Here is a 508-nt window from a genome sequence, read left to right on the forward strand (position 1 = left end):
AAAAAAAAAAAATCCCTCCAGTAGAGAACATCTTGGTAAAGACAGTAAAGTAAAAGGAAAAAAAAAAGATCACGGTAGATGCGCTACTTGAATACAGCCACTAAACCTTTTGTACTCTTGGCCTTTTTTAGGGCATCTTGTGGTTTGGTTTTTACAGAGTTAAAATCATACTGAATATACGGTTTTGTATTCTACCTTCTCAGAACTTTATAACTTAAACATCTTCCCATGGTATTATAAGCTCTCTTCAGACCTTAGTGTGGGCTTCCTTTGATAAACAGTGGGGTATTTTTTGGTATCCAGCTCCTATATTAACCTTTGAGCACAATTCATGTGCTCTGAAATCAGCGTCAACAAGACAGTACCCCACACTTTCCCCTAGACTTTGTTTCACCTAATCTTAAGCCCCTCTTTCAACATTCACCAAATGGATGAGCTCTTGTTTTTTTTTTAATTTTTTTTTTAATGTTTTATTTATTTTTGATACAGAGAGAGTCAGAGCATGAGA

The sequence above is a fragment of the Suricata suricatta genome, chromosome 12 (genome assembly GCF_006229205.1).
Source record: "Suricata suricatta isolate VVHF042 chromosome 12, meerkat_22Aug2017_6uvM2_HiC, whole genome shotgun sequence".
In the NCBI taxonomy this organism is placed as follows: Eukaryota; Metazoa; Chordata; class Mammalia; order Carnivora; family Herpestidae; genus Suricata; species Suricata suricatta.